Source organism: Sinohyriopsis cumingii, chromosome 18 (genome assembly GCF_028554795.1).
Source record: "Sinohyriopsis cumingii isolate HCF-2022 chromosome 18, ASM2855479v2, whole genome shotgun sequence".
Classification (NCBI taxonomy): domain Eukaryota; kingdom Metazoa; phylum Mollusca; class Bivalvia; order Unionida; family Unionidae; genus Sinohyriopsis; species Sinohyriopsis cumingii.
The window spans coordinates 58,408,250-58,429,943 of NC_142978.1; the positions used below are offsets into that span (position 1 = coordinate 58,408,250).

The 21,694-nt window shown below is 34.2% G+C and overlaps 1 protein-coding gene across 1 annotated transcript in view; it reads right to left on the minus strand.

Moving 5' to 3' along the window:
- Positions 1-21,654, minus strand: part of LOC149776730 (RAB6A-GEF complex partner protein 2-like) — a 64,199-nt gene extending 42,545 nt beyond the window's left edge. The window contains exon 1 of the mRNA XM_089941257.1: positions 14,874-21,654. The gene's annotated coding sequence lies outside the window, so the exon portion shown is untranslated. The remainder of the gene's footprint in view (positions 1-14,873) is intronic.
- Between the last annotated feature and the right edge of the window lie 40 nt (positions 21,655-21,694).

Sequence of the window (21,694 nt, forward strand, 5' to 3'; positions counted from 1 at the left end):
AATGAAAAATAATAAATCGGGTACAATTTTTTAAAATCTAGTTGTGATATTTGCAACCCAGTATCAACATTTTGATCACGTCCCATAAATGACATCAAACGATGATATGCACGTCCTATGTGATTTAATGCATAATTTAGTTGTACATTTTCTGTTGGTTCCTGTTGTCCGTTTATCCGTAAAGAAATATCTGTGAGACCTAGTTGGTCAAATATCATATGAGAGTGAACTTGTGAGTTTAAACGATCAGTTCTCTGAAAAGCAATAAAAATATGTCGTGGTGCAGAAACACCCTGTTGTGATGCTATATGCCATGTAAACTGACCGTTAACGTTAGTTTGCATACTGTCTGTGCTTGTTGTTAACCATGACAACAAGGATTTACCACCTGCATCCATGAAAGAAATTAATCGCTGTTCTTCTGCGATCGTTGGAGTCATTACCGGCATCCACAATGAAAGTTTTGATAATATTACTTTACCAGCATCACCAACGGGCCTCCACAGAGCATCATTATCATCGTTCTTTCTTACAAGAACAACCGTGTGTCTAGCTCCAAAAATAACCTTTTTAACATTCCTGCAAAATCCAAAAATATGCGATAGTGGAATTGTACATGAAAAACCTCTATTGCCTCCTAGCAACATATTTCTACGTGCTGCAAATCCCAAATTGAAATTTTCATTAGAACCATGAACCACTGGCCAGATATCAGCATCAGCGGCATCGGCAAAATCTCTTGGTCGTCTTATATTATACGGATCGCTTTCAGGGTGATTGGAGTTATCTTTCACAAACATCATTGTGGGACCTGCTGATCTTGTATAATCATCAGAATATCTCGCCAGACCAATTATTGTTGTAGCAACGTCGACATCATTCTGAATTGATTCAATATTTTTTCCATCAATCATGTATGTGGCGCCACTAAATAATGCTATGATCCCGTTGTTGACAAAACCAATTTTTACTGGATCTAAGTAATTAGTATCATCCGTTTTTATAATTGTACCTTCTACCTCAAGAAAGGCATCAGCGGGTAAAAAGTATCTACTTGTATCATGAACCTGTAATTCGATTCTCCCCGGCTGATTTGGTTGTTTTGCGTCATAGGAATAAAATTGATAATCACGTACAGATTCATCCTTAAGGACGGGTGCTTCCATATCAAATGCTGTGTCGGACACGCGCTTGAACATTTTATTATAATTATTTTTCGTCTAACACGTTGATCACCGCCGCCGGAAAGTTCCACCTCGGGAAGTTCCACTTCCTGATATCAAACTTGAGATATTATTTCCAGATTCACCGAGTCCTTGATCTGCTAACGCCGCTAGTTTTTGATTTGCAGCCTGATTTATTATTTTACTAACATCTGCAGGCATCACCTCAGTACTTGCCAGTTTCACCGGTGGTTGTTGTTTTCGTCGCAATAATCGTGATAATCTTTCTTTGATCGCCGAGAACGCCTTACCAGCAACATTGACAATTGCACCAGGAGCTTTATCACGAACAATATCAATAGCCTTCATCGATAATTGTTTTGCAACAGGTGCTACTTTTGGAGCTATCCTCGTGAATAATCCTCGAATGACATCACCAAGTCCATTTCCGTAAATTGCTTCATAGATTGGTAATCGTGAGTTTACCGCTCTAACCTGTGTGGGTTTACGATGATTATCATGCACAATCATCTTATTTTATTTACCATTTATCTAACAACTAGTCATCAACGAGCTCATCAATAAGTTCTCGGTAAACGCCAATATCCATGATACCACCTTGAAATAGTCGCCGACAAATATCAGCTGCTTCATTGGTTATTTCTGGTGAATTATTTCCAGCTCGTTTTCCTCCTATGAGAACTTCTAACCGTGACACATCATTGATGATATTATCAGGACATAAACCAGATCCTGTTTTAGGTTCATCTTGGGGTGGTGGTTGCATTACCGAAGTAAGTACTTCAGTGGTGTCCCGGGGTGAACCTTCTCGAAATCCATGTGGTGAACCTGTCGGTGTAAATGTCATTTTCGGTGCAGGAATTTTCTTCGAGAAGGGTGATTTAAGTGACTCTTTAGCCTTTTTAATTTCCGACATCAACCTTTGTTGTGGCGAAGAAGATTGTTGTTGTTTTATTTGTTGCAGAGGTGGAGGAAGCTGATACTGGGAGGACTCTCCTTGTTCTAGTTGTTCCCCTCTCTCTCTATAAAGTCTTTTTACTTCTTCTTTAAGTCTTTCAAATTCTGAACCTCTAGCTTGTTTTTTGTTGTAATATACGCGATATATCCATTTAATGAAATTATCATCATTTGTTTTTTCATAACGGGGTTTTAAAATATTAGATTTATTAGATATACTATTTAATATTGCTTCAGGTAATCTCTCTCTTTCAGTTTTTCTAATTTCCTCAACAACTCCTTCGTTAAATTTTGCAATTAATTCTACGTTTTCTCCTGCTGGTTTGGATTTAGATGCAAGTTTTTTTCTCACATCGGCGACTTCAGTACGAAGTTCTTCAATACCTTCAAGTATTTCCTCATCAACAGGTGGAGGTTGAGCTGCGGCTATGTTAGTTGGAAGGTCTCGTAAAATCTTCTTTGTTTGTTTGGTTCTTCTTGCTGTTTTTTCAGCCTGTACTGCAGTTTGTTCTAATACCGGAAAAATACCCCTTTTCCTCTTCTCATCTTCCTCTTTAATATCTCCCCATATAGTTTTTTCAACAGCCGATGCAGCTTTCTTAGTAGCTACAGTGACGGGTTTAAATAGTTTTTTAGTGTCTTCTTCGTACTCAACTTTTGATTCTTGCTGCTCTTGCAGATTTTTTCTAAATGAGTCTCTGACAGGAAGAAATTTTTTAATTGTTTCTAATCGTTCTCGTGCTGTTCTTGCAGTATGAGATTCTGGATGTACCATTTTTATTATAACATAATAATTTAATTAATATCAGCAAAAGAGGAGCAGCAGAGAGGGGTGATGATAAAATTAAATTTAATTAAATAGATATCATTAATATAATGAACAACTGTGCGTGGTTACGTCAAGGAACAACAGATAAATGCAACAAAAGGTGCCGTGGAGAATATTGCAAGAAACATAATTATCTTATAAAGAAAAATCCTCATGCTGGTCCACGAAGATGTGTTGGTTGTAACAACGGTGTTAGAGGATTATATCAGATTTGTAAAAATTGCGGTGGAGATCGATACAGAAGTTTGATGATATATTATAAACACAGAAAGAACATAAATCCCAAAATAGAAAAACCACCATCAGAACTTGAATATTACTTGAAACATAGAACAAATAAAAATGAAACAGATGAAGATGAAACAGATGAGGAAAAACGACAGCGAGAACGAGTTGAGAAATATTCATCAAACTTGGTATGGTGGTAAATTAATAGCAGCAGAGAGGGTACCTACCAACGTTGGTCGTCAAAAAAATAAACAAGAAATAAATAAACACGTAGAGTACTTTATTTTTTCAGCTACTATTTCGAACTGAGGTTTTATTAGCACAATCGGTCATTGCAAAAATAAACATCTCAAGGAAAGTTCATTTGTAAAATCTGGACCTTTCTACGAGATGATTTATTTGTTTGTTTTATTTGTTTTGTCGGAATTTTATGGTCTGTTCACCCTCTCTGCTGCTAGAGCCATAATTATAGCTCCATTTGGATGGCTGTTACAGGATTTTGTGGTGACTGGAGTTCTCGGCCCTTTCAGGAGTGGATTTAATTTAGAAATCATAACTGCTAATGTTGGCCCATGTATGAGGTCTTAGCAAAAATAAAATGGTTTAGGTATGTGGTTTCCATTTGAACACCACAAGTCAAACTATAAGTATGTTACATTTAAAGATCTATATGAACAAAAATTTGGTTCCAATTTCGAATACAATTTGTTTAAATCACATATACAACCAATGATTAACCCATCTATTCAGAACCATATATTGTTTAGTTGAAATATCAGGTTCTCTTAATTAAAATTTTACATGTATTTAAACTAACTTTATCTTTAAAACATAGATTTAGATATCTTTATTTATTCATCATAAATAGCCCTTTTGTCACAAGCTTTAGAAAAATGTTTATTGAAGCTACACAGGAATTATTTTAATCCTTCATTGAAAACATTTGATATATGGGATATAATTTGATATAAATGACAAAATGAAACCACGCCCTTGTGACCGTTTCTTGGAGGCTTTGTTTCTTTCTTATTTTATTAGGGGGTTGGTTGACAGTATGTAATGTGATCTGACCCATTGTTGTGTTACATCTTTCAAAATATATGCATTTACATATTTACTCATCAAAGCATCCACCTGTTGTTCAAATTTCAATTACTCACTCAGCAACTTCGTTATTACATGTACATCAAACATAAAAGCATACAAATAGGCAGACAAATAAATGTGGCCATACTGAGAGACAAATATGTGCATTATATTTAGATAGATAAAACAATCTTATAAATTTTGCATACACAGTTATTCTTAAGAGTTTTCTGACCATTCACTGTGTTTGTAAATTCATGCAGGATTAATGATGTAGTTAAAATTTAAATACAAAAGTGGATGAACACCACAATTAAAAACAAGATTATGCTTTGTTTAAACAAAATAATATTACCTTTAAACAAGGTATTTAATTTTTACGAACTATATTTTGTTTAAACATATTTCTTTAAAACAAGAAAACAAGATATATTATTTCATTTAAACACAAATTATCTTGTTTAAAGAAAATATTGTGTTGTTGAAGCAAGATGTAAGATTTTTTGTTTAAACAATATATCATTTTTAAAGAAGATATTTTTTAATTGAAGCAACATATTATTTTGTTTAGACAAGATAGGAAAAAAAGCATCCAGACACCATAAAATACAAAGCCAAAATATAGAGCATTCCTGCTTCAAGAAGAAGGCAATAATATTTAACTATTTTATGTTCAAACCGATTTTTGATATCTTGGAAAATTGTTTTGGTGAGTACAGCATCAGTCCTTTCAAGAGCCTCTTGCTTTCCATCATAACATGTCATGAGCAGTAATCTTATTATCAAATGGTTTTGTTCCCACAACATCATAACATGTCATGAGCAGTGATCTTATTATCAAATGGTTATGTCCCCACAACATCATAACATGTCATGAGCAGTGATCTTATTATCAAATGGTTATGTCCCCACAACATCATAATATGTCATGAGCAGTGATCTTATTATCAAATGGTTATGTCCCCACAACATCATAATATGTCATGAGCAGTGATCTTATTATCAAATGGTTATGTCCCCACAACATCATAATATGTCATGAGCAGTGATCTTATTATCAAATGGTTATGTCCCCACAACATCATAACATGTCATGAGCAGTGGCCTTATTATCAAATTGTTATGTCCCCACATTTGGGCAGCCTTCGCCGCCAAAATTACATTAATCAAATGATCTAGTATGAAATCAAATGATTTAACCTAGCAAATGAAATGATAAATCCAGATTCCAAATGATGTGGTGTCACATGAAATGATTTAACGAACAAAACCGAATGATGCATTTAGATTTCAATTGACGTGGTATTTAATGAAATGATGTAGAGTGAAATGAAATGTTTTAACCCATCAAACGGAATGATGAATTCAGATTCCAAATGATGTTGTGTGATATGAAATGATGTAGCATGAAATGAAATGATTGAACCCCAAAAATAAAACAATGAATCCAGCTTTCAAATGATGTGGCATTAAATGAAATGATCTGGTATTAAATAAAATGATTTAAAGAACAAAACGGAATGATGATATCTGCTTCCAAATGACGTGCTGTTAAATAAAATGATGTAGTCTAAAATGAAATGATTTAACTCAACAAATGAAATCATGAATTTAAATTCCAAATGATCTGATATTAAACAAAATGATTTAAAGAACAAAACGGATTGATACAATCTGCTTCCAAATGACATATTATTAAATGAAATTACGTAGTATGAAATGAAATGATTTAACTCAACAAATGAAATGATGAATTCAGATTCCAAATTATTTGGTATTAAATTAAATGATTTAAAGAACGAGACGGATTGATGAAATCTGCTTCTAAATGACGTAGCATTATATGAAATTATGTAGTCTAGAATTAAATGATTTAACCCAAAAATTGAAATGATGTATTCAGATTCCAAATGATCTGGCATTAGTTGAAATGGTCTGAAGAACAGAATGGAATGATCAGCTCATATTCCAAATGATGTGGTATTAAATGAAATGTATGGAAAGTAAATGGTCTGATTAAAATGTAAATCAGCTAGCGTAAATCCAAACAAAGACGGGGGGGGGGGGGGGGGCACTGTTAGCCAGACTTACAATCGACAGGCGTACAGGCGTATTTACAGAATTCGGCTGAGATTTTTGCAGAGGACATTTAACAGATAAGGTTAGTGTTTATTCTTATTTGATATAAAAAAGAACTGTTTTCCAATCAGGATAAAGTGACTATCCACATTAATGAATGTCTGTGTGTATTTTATTTTAAAATCTGCCTTGTATTGTACTGCACGAGTTTTCAAGGTTTCATCTGAGCTAGATCTATCAGCTAAGGAGATTAAATCTTCATCTTATTTGATCAATAGTAATTACCATGTTTAATGACCTAACGTAGCATACGCACTAAATCAACAATTTGTTGCCCGCCACTTTTTGTATGACTCATGTTACCGGCCATACGTACATAGGCATTATTCGTCCAAGTTCTGTATGTAAGAATTCGTCTTTTTCCTCCATTTAGTCTAGTTTGCATTAACATGTTTGTTTGTTTTTTTTTTAGTTTTCCTCTGGGAGATCGAATATAATTTTATTAGGAATCATGATTCGCGACTCTTAGTGCATTTGAAACACCACACTTCTTTCCAAACGTATTGAAAATTGGGGGTGGGGTAGGCTTAGTCATACATTTAAAAGAATAATACGTGAACAATAAACAGTTGCCTTCTTGGAGTGTTTTATGGCGAAGAAGAAGCACAGATCATGCTTGAATAAACCCAAAATTTAGCTAAAGATGTATGAAAATAACAACGAAAGGCGATGGATTCTATCAAATGTTTTAATTAAAAAAACAGCATCACCGATTTGTAAGTGATACCCTTAGCGTAAAAACTCTCTCTCTCTCTCTCTCTCTCTCTGTGTGACATAGAACGGTCTAAGCTTGCGCTTTCTGCTAACTTTTGTTCCATATTTCTATATTTTCCAATTTTTTTGTTTTACATATTAGTAATACATCAACGTTAATAAATCGTCATATGTGTGTTCTATTAGAGATCAAAACGTTGGTTGCTTTCGTTGCTTTCTGTCCGAAAAGGGATTGAAATTTTCCATCAAGCGGACGTGATGGAAAAAATGTTTGTTAAAGTGGATATTGTCATCAGTCTGTCGTCATGTCCATATTGAGATTGTCTAGGGGAAGAGATGTCATTTTTGTTTATTTATTGTCATTAGTTCTCAACTGGACGGTTGCAGAAATCTTTCATAAAATCTCATTGGCGTGCCACTTCTGAGTGGCTTATTCACTGTAGAGTCCTGCTTCCGTTTACTATATGTCACAAATTGTTTTATTTCTTTATTTCTATATTTTACCATTTATTTTCTTTTATTGTATTACAGTTGCAAGACTCTCACTTTTGGGGAGTGCTGCTCCTGATTTTCCATTTTTCAAATATTTTGTTTGGTATGGAGTTATGCATGAGCCAAAGTGGCCACGATGACATTGTTATTAATTACATCAACTCATGTGGGTTCTACTTAGATAGCAAGCTTCGGTTGCTTTTGCCCTGTGATGGGATTGAAATTGACGGACGTGATGGAAAATATGCAGATCAAAAGAGTCTCTGGTGTAATTTTACTAGCCATCTAAGATGGCTTTCCGGAGACAAGATGATTTTTTGGTTTGTTTCTTTGTAGGCATGATAAAGAAAAATTTTGGCTAAGTTTCATTAGCTCTTGTTTTGCACTGTGTTTAAGAATTATTAATAATTCATTCAAACTAGATATTCTAATAAAATACAAAGTTATTATTTTGGTACTAGGTTTTATATATATTGGAAGATAAAAGACTAAACGTTTGGCTTATGAAAAAAGATGAAATGTGGACAGAAATAGAAACTACAAAAGAATAACTATTTAATTATTATGCAGATTGATAAAACTTGTTGCACGAATGTTGCATGCACAAGGTTCGTGTAAATTTTAATCATCAACTTTTATAAACTTCCATGTCAATATCATTTCAAAAACTTTATTTTAATTTAATTTTTATTTTTATTTTATATTATTTATTTCAATTTAATATTTTAATATTTTAATGGCCTAAGTTTCTTCAGTGTTACTTCTAATATACATATAGCCATATATTATTACCGCTTACTGGTAATACATTTAAAATATAGCCAAAAACAATGTCATACCTAAAGTACATCCCCCTTTATAGTGACCAATATATAAGAAATAAAGTAACATACACTGAGTTTCTTGATATGTGGAAGCCTGTAAAACTGACAGGATTATACAATTTTGGAGAGAATGCTGTTATTGGTTGATCTTAAAATTAGTCATTACTGAAAAGTTTTAAGCTACCATGACAATATATAAATAAATAAATCTATTTATTCTTCTTCCTATTATTATTATAAGAAGAAGAAGAAAAGCAAGAAGAAGAAGAAAATGAATTATCTAAACTGATATAATGGTATGGTGATGACAACAGTGATGATAGTGTTGCTAATGGTAATGATGATGAGCTGGAGGTTGCTTATTTTTTTCTTGAACATTATTTTTAACCTGATTGTATATATTATTTTTAACCTGATTGTATATATTTGTGATCACCTGAAGAAAACCTCTTCTGCTAAAACAGTTTTGGGAAACGATGAAAATTGGACTTAAATATTTGATGAAAAGGTACAGTGCTTTTGTGGAATTGGTTTTTATATTTGTGTGTCTGTGACACAATTACACAAACGTGTCAATTATTTTTTCTCACTTCCACAGATTATCACATCATCAGCTAAGGGTGATATACCCTAGCTACCTTATGTTTCATCATCTCGATATACCTAAGGATGATAATGTCCTACTTTAGTTCAAAGTTTGAATCTCTTCTGACTAAAATGGACTATTTTAGTAATAAACTAATATCGCTCATTCATTTTATCTGATATTAAGAGCTTACATTATCTTTCTTTAAAACACAAAGATGACAAATAATTGACAGGTATAGGAAGTAAATATAAGAGGATAATAATTGTTTTTGTAAATGTTTTTACCTTTGGACATAATATGACCTTGTGTTAATAATAATAATAATAATAATAATAGAGGACTTTGTATAGCGCCTAATCTTTAGAAGCTCTAAGTACTTTACATTAGACAATACCTATAAGATAAAAAACATATAATAATATTATTACAAAAACAAACACCATGAAATTAGAAAAACATTAAAAATAAAAAACATGCCGAGAATATTTACGGTAGGAAATATTATTAGGTCTTTAAGTTTGTTCTTGCCGTTGAAATAAGTGAGTTTTGAGAGCCCTCTTGAATGTGATCACTGTGTCTTTGTGTCAAAGTTAAGTGGGCAATTCATTCCACATTGCTGGGCCCTGGTATGCAAAAGAACACTGTCCATATGACTTTGTTTTGTGTTAAATGAATGTATGATGTCAAAGTTTTTGTCAACTACACCAAACCGACTAAGAAAACTTTGGAGCTCAAGTCAGTCAAGTGAGCAGTATGTTGTTCAATTTTTTAACTATTAAATCAAGTGACAGTCAATCAATCTGGTTTGCAGATTCCTAGAAGAAAAATATGACAACGTCCCATGTTAATAAAGCTGTAGACTGAGATGAAGTATTACTGCCTTGCTGGCAGGGCCTTACTGTGGCATGCAAAAGATAAGCTATATGAATTATTGCATCAAGACTGGAGGACAGAAAGGGGTTGCCATGTACATGTAAACTTGCTGGAACAATGTAACAAATCGCAAAAGTCAAATTCAAGACTTAAATCAAGACTGGATTTTCTGCGTTATTAAAAGAATCTGGCAACGTCTGGAGGCAGCATTGGGAAGTCAACAATATTTGGAAATGTTTCAAAGTGATTGATGTACATAATAAAATCAGAGTGAACTGCAGATTCAGGGAGATTATTCAAGTCTATTTTTTAAAGGAAAAATAATTTGGATTTAGTTTGTGATTAATTTCCATGGACTTTAATATATTTAAGTCTGTTTAAAACTCTGTATTCAGTTTTTGTCAACAACTGCTGTGGATTTGACAAATTTATTTAAGTTGATATAAGAAATGTGGATTCAGTTTCTGTCAACATTTATCATAGATTTTGGTGAAAATACTTCAGTCTGTATAAAACTGTGAATTAAAGTTTCTCTTGTGAACTCTTCCTGTACACATTGTGAACATTTTTGGGACAGTCTTGGAGTAAAGTTAGAATTAAAACTGACTTCTTTTAGCAAGAAATGGTGTAAGATATAGAATCTGATTGTGAAAAAGTTTATGAAAAGTTATAATGAAGTACTGCACATAAAGCAAATTTGATAAAGTTCACAGACATCTATGCTGATGTGGAAGAAGAGAAGGATGCAATGGTCACATGGAAAGAAAAACCAAAGTGAAAGGAGAGCCAAAAAGCAAAGGGAAAAACAGAAAGGAGACTTGATACCAAAAGGCAAAAAAAACAAAAACAAAGAGAGAATTAGGACAAAAAATTACAAATGGAGCAGTCTTAACTAAATGAGCTTATGTAAGATATAGAAAAGTCAGAAAATTGCAAATAAAAAGAACAACAGTCTCCCATTCAAAGTAAAACTTTGGAAATTATAACTATCAAGCGAAGGAAAATATTTAGCCAATATTTAGACATTTCCTGCTGAAGCTGTGGTGGTGACAAACATATCAAAATAGCAGGAATGAAATTCATTAAACTTTGAACTTCACTAAGCAGCAAGGCAAGAAGCAGAACAACAATAAGCGAGAGTTATGTTAATAAATGCCTTGATTGCTAAGTTGGGGAAAAAAAGTAAAATTTAAACCGGGGAGTTTGACTATAATATTAGGGTGCATACTGAGTAGTACTTACAAGATTTATTGATAATCATGATCCAGACAGACATTTTTGCTGATGAATATTTGTTAATGGTTCTCCCAATAGCATTAACACAATCAGGGTTTTCAAAACTGTCCAAGATTGTTACAGCCTTTGGGTTAGTCAAGATCAATTGACATGTGTGCATTGGAATGAAAATGGACTGAATTAGCTAAAAGATGCAATAATTAATTGACAAGTGTGCATTGCAATGAAGCTGGATTTAATTAGCTAAAAGATGCAATAATTAATTGACATGTGTGCATTGGAATAAAGCTGGATTTAATGAGCTAAAAGATGCAATAATTAATTGACATGTGTGCATTGCAATGAAGCTGGATTTAAGTAGCTAAAAGATGCAATAATTAATTGACATGTGTGCATTGCATTGAAGCGGGATTTAATTAGCTAAAAGATGGAATAATTAATTGACAAGTGTGCATAGGTATGAAGTTTGATTTAATGAGCTAAAACACTGGAGTTTATGTTGGTCAAGTGATTAACATTAACACCAAACAGACAATGGGAACTTTGGAGTTTATGTTGGTCTTGTGATTAACATTAACACCAAATGGACAAAGGATACTTTGGAGTTTATGTTGGTCATGTGATTAACATTAACACCAAATGGACAAAGGATACTTTGGAGTTTATGTTGGTCATGTGATTAACATTAACACCAAATTGACAATGGGAACTTTGGAGTTTTATGTTGGCCATGTGATTAATATTAACACCAAATTGACAATGGTAACTTCAGAGTTTATGTTGGTCATGTGATTAACATTAACACCAAACCGACATTGGGAACTTTGGAGTTTTATGTTGGTCATGTGATTAATATTAACACCAAATTGGCAATGGTAACTTCAGAGTTTATGTTGGTCACGTGATTAATATGCACAAAAGTTTTGTGGATATTATTATGTACTTCAAACAAATACCATATGAAAAGAAATCAAGCATTCTGGATTGTAGAATTACAGAAGTCACATAAAAGTTTTAAAGCTACATTGTAATTTTTATATAGTACTAAAACAAACCCATATCAAATACTAAAGACCTTTCATGTTGAGTCTAATGTATTTAGTCCAGTGCAAACCACCATTGATTCATGTGTCAGGCAGATCAGATAGAAGAATTTGCCCAGGTTTTTTTAAATGACATTTAATAAATAGTGTCACCTATCATGATTTCAAATTAAAGCTTGAGTTGGACATATGGAAGACAGATTAGAAGATGAAGATTCCTGTATTGCTCGACAAGCCATACATGGAGGAAGAAGGATGCAGTACTGATTTACTGGTATATATGATGATGGAAATCTGTCTCAAAATGATAAAACAAAATTCCCTAAATAAACAAGGCCATGGCCTACATGTTAATCCTGTCCCCAAATCTTTTGGTAAACAGGTGTCGTACACATCAAGATTTATCAACAAACCACTCATCAAGATGATGTCGCCATCTGATGACACGAAAGGTTTTAACACTAGGTTAATATACAGTGTGGCTGGGTGGATGGATGTAGATGTACAAACATGCACATGGAAGCCAAAGTGATGCTATATTCAGCTTCCACTAAAGCTGGCTCATCCAAATGAGATACCCAATGCTAATGCAGATGTTTTCTATTCCAACAATGATTTTTTGCTGTATTGGCTAGTTGACCATAGAAATTGTCATTCCCTACCAATTACTGTACTGGCTAGCTGGTCATAGAAATTGTCATTTCCTACCAATTACTGTATTGGCTAGCTGGTCATAGAAATTGTCATTTCCCACCAATTACTGTATTGGCTAGCTGGTCATAGGAATTGTCGTTCACTACTGATTACTGTACTGGCTAGCTGGTCATAGGAATTGTCATTCCCTATTGATTACTGTATTGGCTACCTGGTCATAGGAACTGTCACAAGATTCAAAACACTTGCATCATGTGACCATGATGGCAGATTAGTCAACACGAGTCATAGCCGAGTACTCCTTATATACAAACATTTAATAATTTGGAAACAAAGCCATCAACAAGCACACCATCTGCAACATTTTTTGCAAAGAATAAGTAATATTGAAGGTAATGAGGATATGTAACACAAAAAAAATAGAATTTGAAAAAAAATCAAATCTAACAACAAAATGATACAATCTTTAATTTGAACATTTCTGCAGATATATTGTGATAGATCATGTCAGTCTATTTGTCAGTGTCTGTGGATAATGTTAATTAATACTTGCCCATTTTCCTACTAATCTGAACTGAGTAACTGCAGAAGAGTGGTCATATTTTGTATGATGTTTTGGGATGCAGTAGAGTAGTAATACATTGTGACCCCGCTATAACATGGTAGTTGGGAGCCATAGAACTTGACTGTGTTATAGAACAAACCACGTTATAAGCAACCAGGTCAATTAGCTGAAGAAAATGATGCATGTACCCCAAAAGATTTGCAGGGGGGACGGTAATAAATGCGGATGGTAAAATATTTGCTTCACTGGCACAGTTACCATCTTAAATCAATGCATATTAAATGAGAACTATACCTGTAGTGAAAACTGAGAAGGCATATATAATATTTTACTTTAGAGAACCACGGATTTCTACATATATGTGTATTCTGTTTATTTATACATGTCTAATGTATAGCATGAATAGAGTATCAACATCATGTTCTCACCCACAAATCTTATTACATACATTCAATCCACAATATAAGTAATTCCACTGAAAATATGCACACTCATTTAATATATACGATATTTTTTTCACAGGTCATATAGGTCTGAATTCAGTGGAAAAACATAGGACAATCATGTAACGAATAATAAATCACATTTACTTTTCAGTATGTCCCAAGTCATTAAAAGTTAGTTTGCATTTTAAGTCGCTGTTGGTAGCGTTTGTAAGCATAAACTTTTTCCCTGCAAAAATTAAACTTTCACAGCACAGTAAACGTGTTCCAGTCATGTTGGAAAATGAAAAAATCCATCAGATTCCATTGCTTTTATTTAAGTTTGGTTATGACTTACTTTGAAGAAAAGGTCTTTGTTTTTATTAAAGATTGTAGTTAGCTTTTTTTATGAAGGCTGCATGTGTTATTGAATTCACCGCTAAAGGACAGCTTTGGAGAACCAAACAAATGCCCATTTCTTATTGTGGTGGCAACATCAAATAACTGTACTGCATGATTGAGTCATTTTTTTTTTCATTTGCTTTGTACGTTTCCATAACAATCAGTGCTTCAAAGGTAATGTTTTCTTTAAAATTTCAGCAAACTAATTTATCTGGGTACATTTTTTTAAAAGGAATCGGCTGTCATTTGGTTGATTGCAGTAACTGTTCCTCCCTGCCCATTGAATAGACTAAATCAACAAGATTTTTGTTGTTGTTGTTTGTTTTACATTTGTGGTAGTGGAGTGATGCTTTACATGCATGCATCTGAAATTTAACAAAGGGTCAACGGATGATATAGACGAGGGTGTTCTGGTGTGATGACAGGGATTACTACAGAAAATGTGAGTGTTCTGAAGCAGGGATCGTCCTGGGCTTCGCCAATGTCGCAAATTGCGATTTTTTTTCCTTATTGGCGACAAAAATATCCCATCTGGCGATTTTTTTGGCGACATATTCTTGGGTTATTTAATTTGTACATACAATCATGGATTTGGACTGGATAAATTAAAAGCGAGAACGAAAGCAAGCCACAAACCTGACTAAGCAATGCATTGGAATCAATCTGTTACACAAACGATCCTTTGTTCGTATTGACAACCCCATCTTTACAGTGCATTGTTACATCATAATCTGCTTATGCTGACATCCGGGCTGAGTACTGTATGCTGTGATAAAGTCAATCATGCTACCACACTATACCTACAACTGACCGACTTCTGAAGACGCGAATAGAACAGATACAATTAAATTGTATGGCTAATCCTTCTGTGTTTTTTTTTTTTTTTATACATATACCAATACAATAGTTTTGCTAAACCTTCATAGAAAACTTATAACCTTTGAAGTACCGACTGTGTATAAATACAAAGCAAATGGAAAAAATCTCAACCACAATTATATCTGTCGCCAGTGCAGCATTTTACTCATTGATCTTTTCCTTTTGCCATCAATTCCGTGTTACGGCTGCAGAGACTTAAACTCCGCAACAAGAAATAGCAAAAAAAAAACCACAAACAGTTTTGCATAATTAATAATAATTATTTATTTCTCAAAATACAGGAGTGAAAGAATCCCTAAATTGGGTGTGAATTTATGCTTATATATACGGTCCAATATTGCCAGGTGTTGACTCGTGTAAGTTTCATTCGTGGGAATGGAGATCCTATTTTGCTTGTCAAGAAAATTTATACCGCATTCAGTGATCATTCTTGGGATTTAGGAAGCAATTCACTGCAAGCTTTGGGATGCTAGCCGGGGGGGGGGGGGGGGGCTGCTGAGAGACTACTGGTGTCACCTGTCAGCACTGTAGACTGAACGTGGATTCAGTAAGATGAACCTCATAAAAACTGACATCAGAAATAAGCTCTGCATCTCATCTCTCGAGAATTTAATGAGAATCAGCATGTACAGATGTGAAAAATTAGACTTTGAAACTGCATTCAACAAGTGGGCAACTCTAAAATCGCGACAGATCTTCATGTAACAGTTTGTAACATTTTGTTAATGCTTGTTGTAATTAAAGTATTAACTAACCCATCTTTTGTAATTTTCATTGCCTGTTACATTAATAGACTAAATTAACACTTGGAAAAATGTACACTACTTGTTTTGGCGACACTTTTTGAAAATTGGCGACAAAATATTGAGGTTGGCGATTTTTTTGGCGACAGCTTTTTAAAAGCCAGGACCATCCCTGTGAAGGATTTAATTCTGAGTGAAAAGAAGATGAATTTTACTTACCATCCACACACATACAACTGTCAGTCTATGTAAATATATTAATTACTAGTGAGTGGTCAAAAATCCGATGAAAGATAGATTATGAGATAATGCCTTGTCCGGTTGATCTCCGCTACCAGAACTGTCAACAACAAAAAATGTAGATATCTCACAACATACAATACTCGTGCTCAATGTTAACATAAGCAGATTATGATATAACAATGCACTGTTAAGATGGTTTGTCAATATGGACAAAAAATTTGATCATATAACAATAAATAAATTTTAGTGCATTTTATATCCAGTTTGTGGCTTCCTTTCAAGGGGCCTCTGAATTTCTCAGCTCCAAACCAATGGTTGTACATGTACACCATTCCCTTGATAACTCGCAAACCCACTTATAATGCATGGTCAGGTGTGGATCCCATTTTTTAAACCAGAAAATACACAAAAAATTGATCTATAGCTCTTGAACTTGAAGAAAATAGTGATCAAAACTGGTAACTGAAACGTTGATATATCGCTCGTTTTTGGTTGAAAACGGTAAATAGGACATGGAAATTTTAATCAACATTTTGAAATGATCAGCTTTTAATAAGTCATATAATTGGTTACATTTTTTTTCCAAATGACATTCTTTGTACATTGTAATTAAAGAAATTCAGTGATGTCACTTATGTCTAGTTGTAGGCAGTACATTAATATTTCAATGCCAATTAAGTAAGTTTTATTAAGTGAAATTTGTGTTTTAATTCTATCTTTTCATTCCTGTTAAGTGAAATCATCATAAATGCAATGTGCATTTAAACATAAAATATGGCAATCTACCGTAAAAGCCATGTCCGCAAGTGTTTCTCTGAGAACCTAATTAAGTGCTGACCGTGTTTTGATAACTGATTTGCGGAAGTATTTGTATTGTTAAACTGAATTAAATGTTGGCCTCCTTTGTATTATCAAAAAAGAAGGTGGAATAAAACAAAAAGGTACAAGGCATGCAAATCCTACATAAAATCTAGCAGACCAGGTCATATGGTGGGTGAACTCGTGTCATTTGATCAATCGAACACTGTTATAAATGTTAATGTGTATGTAACATAAACTATCTTAAAGGAGACCAGAAACCAATGGAAATATAGAATAATAATAAAAGTACGATAGTAGAAAACCTTATTCTGAAGTATCATCTGCGACCGTAATGCCAGTATTAAAATATTGGCCTATCTTCTAGAAGCTGAATTTCCGTGACCTCGTATGCAAAATTTCCGCGCCTATTCGGTTACTTTCGGGATGTGACGTCATAGTAGCGACTCCAGCAGCCCAAGTGGGAGTTGCCAGAGTAAAAGACAATACCGTTTTGCGTTGCTTATGGGTGTAATAGAACATTAAGAAAAGCCTGTGGACAACATTTTTTTTTCTTTCCGAAAGATAAAGGCATAATGAAAGATGGATACATTATTACAAACGAGTCGATTTCAAAGCAACACCATACAGCACTATGTGCTCGTTACATTTCTCAAAGGACTGTTACGAGAGGGATTCTGAAAAAATGGCAGCTCAAGGATACTCAAATGCTAGGCCTAGACTAAAAGTTGGCGCTGTTCCAGACATAACGTTGAATATTTTAAATCCTGGGAAAAGTGTTAAACGTGCGAGTTACGAAAATAGGCAGAAGGCCGAGTAAGTGACCACAAAATGCAACAATCAATTCACAGATCTTTTACCTACACCAGCAGTGCTAAAATCTGATAGCCCGACACCCTGGGCCCCTCTGGTTTTAGTTCCGGCCCATCCTGTATTCAAAGTGAGGTGCCCGTCAGGCTTGTCGAAACAAAAATTGTTTGCCTGAGGAAACTTGGTGAAATTAGTAAATGTATTTTCAAGATGTTGACATACATGCCATAACACGGCACAATCTAAATCAAATCACTACTGTCCAAGGTGAAATTTAGATTTGATTTTAATCAAATGGAAGCTTTGCCAAAAATAATATTCTAAACCTGTCGTGTTTCGAGAAAACACAATTTTCAGTAATCTTATAAAAATTACAAATTTAAAAAAAAATCATTGTATACATGTAGTATGTATAAACGGTAATCTGTAATGATTGGAACTGATATAAAACTATTCCTTGGGCAGTTTAAATAGTAGCGATTAAAAGAAAAGAGGTCAAAGTTTCACATTAAATGGCAATAGAAACGGGGGGGGGGGGCCTATTGACCCAACCCCCAACCCCTTGCCCCAATGTGCGAGCGCCCATGGGACGTACCTTTTCTCCATGTGATACGCCTTATTATTCCCCCAGGACAAGCCCATTTTGCATATTCTGGTCAGCTCTGGCTAAATTGCAAAATAGCTAAAGTTTTGATTTAAGTACGCAAACAATAAAGCCGGTGTGACTAATGAACATACTCCTTATCCTTGCATTGATCTTGTGAAAAGGACTGCCCTTCGGACATACTTCAAAGAAACCATGTTCGACAGTGTGTGTATGTGTAAGCACCAGCAACTGATTGCCAAAATAAACGATGCCTATTTTGTTGTTACTTACGATGCCATGGACTTCAGGTTTAAGTTTTAATGCATGTAATCCTGTTTGCGGAACAAAATATTTATTCAGAATTAGTTCTTTAGGGCCACATATACTGCATGGTATATTTTGTTTTATTCCTTGTAATTTAATCATGGTAATTAAACTTTACATATACGGTAGAGGAATGTCAGGTGTTAACTGGCCGAGTTTCTTTGACGGAAATGGAGATGCGATTTTGTTTGCAGAGAAAATTTCACAGTGATCATTCATTTAAGCTAATTGGTGACAATTTTATTCTTTTAATTTTTTTTTATACTATAGTACTGTTGTAGTTGTTTAAAAACATCTGAAATTTACTTGAATAATGTTTAATTTTCACGTTCTATTTACTGAAGAAGAAAAAAAGAAAAAAACTGTTGTGTAATATTAATTATTTCTTCCAGTGCCGGATTTAGACGTGTGTGCGTGTGATTTGAATTTTTAACGTAGCTTTAACAATTTTTCAGTCATATCACTACGATGTCAGCAGTGTGGTAGTTCAGACTGTGGATTGCGTACGTTATATCTATTTATAAATGGTTTGGGGTTGGGTTTTTTTTTTTCTTCTGACAAATGAAAATTGACAGACATAATGTAATAATCGGGACTTCGCTGCGAAAAATTTAGAGATATTACGAGATCGGGATGTAGAAATACCCCCAAAATCGGGAGGTTTTTCTCCCGGCTTGAGAGTTGACACGTATGAACTGTCTGGGCTTGTGGAATTTCAGTCAGGGCTTGAGTTTATTTAAGTCACCAGCCCGGGGCCTGTGCCTAAAAAAAAATTCTTTTAGCACTGACCAGTACAGTACATAAACTATTATATCAGACTGCAGATTCAAGTTTTGAATGTGCAACCCAAATGTGGTCTCCTCCCGTCTGCCTCGCTCGCCAATGTTTATGTTTGTATTCGAGGACTGGCTAGTATTGCGTCACGGTACCACGTGATCTGTCATCTCATTAAAACTCGGAAAAACTCGGCAATTTACGGAATCGTGGTGACTTCCATGCAATAAAATCACTACCCGCTTACGATATTTAATTTATAAACATGACAGTCGAATTAAAATCTGTAGAGAATTACATATGTAGAAGGAAAATTTTGATTTCTAGTCTCCTTTAAATTAATGGACTCATTCATAACTGATCATAGATAGCAAGGCAACCAAGCAAAATGAATACTTCGTATAAGAAAGAGCTTGGTTTCACAGATGGACCATTGTGGGCAAGCGAGTTTTAGAGACTTCCTGAACTGGCACTTAGAGATATCCTCAAGGATGATAAAAAGTTTCACTATTACTTCCAATGAAATCATGACATCAATATTGTACTAAGTGAACAATATAAAAATTGAATTTTGATGTAGACAATTGTCTCATAAAATGTCTCTAGATTTTGAAAAAAAGAATCTTGTTTGGTGGTGTATCAACAGTTAGTCTAGTTCCCCACTACATTGACTCCTGACTTGGCAGTATACTATTAAATACCACTCTGGGAAACAGACTAACCAACAAAACAAAAAGCAGTGACATAATACACAGATGTTTTCGTATACACATAATGGTTGTTGAAACCAGTTTAAATGATCTTACACATATTGGACATTTTGAAAGTAAATGTTATTTATACAGAATAACAAACAACTTTATTAGAAAAGTGCATTATTAATAATTATTATCAACATGATTGTAAAACAAGGATTCATTCAGTAAATAGCCAAGTTTCCTAACACCCCTCCCCCCCCCCCCCCCGAGGTTTTCTCTATGTCTAAGCGGATTTATAAAAAAAAAAATGAGGTCCCTCGATAACTTGGGCCCTCATATATAGTGTGGTTTATTTACATGGACCCCACTGTGTGCAAGTTATCGAGAGAGGTGTATATACAAGTTTAAACAGCCAACAATGTTGCCAATAATAATAAAATCACCAGATGTTATATTTTGCCACCAATAAGGAAATAAAATAGCGGTCTGCGACATTGTCAAAGCCCTATGTGATCCCAGAATAAACTTTATCATGTTATTTTTTGTACTTTTAATAAATAAAAAACATTTTTTTTGTGTACGAGATAAATACATAAATATCAGGAACTACACGACAATCATCTTACATTATTCCTGTGCAAACTCTTCCCCAAAATGAAAATAAACTTTTTACGTTTTTTCTCACTTTTAAGAAAGATTTTTTTCGTGTACAAGAAAAATACATGTATATAAAATTTCAGGAACCATAACACAACCTTGTTATATCTGAATTCTTGTTATAACGGAGCGTACTATATAGAAAGGTCACACTGTATTTGGTATGAGAGTGGTCATATTTGGTAGGAGGGAGAGCAGTAATATTTGGTACGAGGGAGAGTGGTCATATTGGGTATGAGGGAGAGTGATCATATTTGGAATGAGGGAGAGTAAATATATTTTTTGCATGAAGGAGAATGGTCATATTTGGCATGAGGGAGAGTAGTAATATTTGGTATGAGGGAGAGTTGTCATATTTGGTATGAGGGTGAATAGTAATATTTGGTATGAGGGAGAACAGTAATCTTTGGTATGAGGGAGTGTTGTCATATTTGGTATGAGGGAGAATAGTAATATCTGGTATGAGGGAGAGTTGTCATATTTGGTATGAGGGAGAATAGTAATATCTGGTATGAGTTGTCGTGTTTGGTACGATGTTTTCCGACGCAGGAGAGTGGTCATATTTGGCATGATGCTTCAAGATGTGGGAGAGTGGTCGTATTTGGTATGAGGAAGAGTGGTCATATTTGGTACGAGGGCGAGTATTTATATTTGGTATAAGGGAGAGTGGTCAGATTTGGTCTGAGGGAGAGTGGTCAATATTTGATATCATGGACAGTGGTCATAATTGGCATGAGGGAGAGTGGTAATATTTAGTAGGGAGAGCGGTCATATCTGGTATGAAATTTGAGAGGATATTTAAATGACAATGAAAAGTTTTGAATCCTGAATGCAGTATTGAAGGCAGGTGACGGGCAAGGAATACAAATATTTGGATATTTATGATGGCTTCTATCTCTAGAAGCCTGAAATCAAACTTAATAA